The sequence below is a fragment of the Empidonax traillii genome, unplaced genomic scaffold (assembly GCF_003031625.1).
Source record: "Empidonax traillii isolate 1590-97213 ecotype Southwest subspecies unplaced genomic scaffold, ASM303162v1 scaffold859:size262776, whole genome shotgun sequence".
NCBI classification, from domain to species: Eukaryota; Metazoa; Chordata; class Aves; order Passeriformes; family Tyrannidae; genus Empidonax; species Empidonax traillii.
This window is the reverse complement of record NW_020956052.1, coordinates 192,050-192,708: the sequence shown is the minus strand read 5'-3', so window position 1 is coordinate 192,708 and position 659 is coordinate 192,050.

The window sequence follows — 659 nt, the reverse complement described above, 5'->3', positions numbered from 1 at the left end:
CTCAGAAATCACTCTCGGTTGCACAGTTTCTGTTCTCAAACTTTTTTGGGTTTTGGTTTTTTTTTTTTTTTTTTTTTTTTTTTTTTTTTTTTTTTTTTTTTTTTTTTTTTTTTTTTTTTTTTTTTTTTTTTTTTTTTTTTTTTTTTTTTTTTTTTTTTTTTTTTTGGTTTTGTTTTGTTTAATTTTTTTTTTTGGCTTTATTGAGTGTGATGCCATATCAAGTCAATGTTATTCTCTCACAAATGTGCTCTTTAAGAGGTGTGGATGTTTTTATGTGGTCAGGGGATGCTAGAAAGTGTGGTAGTAGACATCAGTGTAAACAAAAAGTATTTAGAAAGTACACGAGGTTGTTTTTGATGGATAAGACTCTGATACGGTGTAGTCTTGATTACCTTTTAAAAGGTCTTTGTTCAGTGTTGTCATTTTTATTAATAACCTGTTCTTTTGACTAGTTTAAAGATGGTTCTAAGACAAGTGTTTTGGCGGGATTAGGTATGCTGTATGGACAATAAACTCACCTTGACCTACATTTGCCTGGCTTGCTTTTTATTCCTTCCCTGAATTTGGCTGCATTCCTCACTTTATGATGGTGTTCCCTGGGGGTGATGGTGCCAAGGGTGTGGTTCTAAAGCCTCTGATCTGGGTAGGTGGTGTCAGCA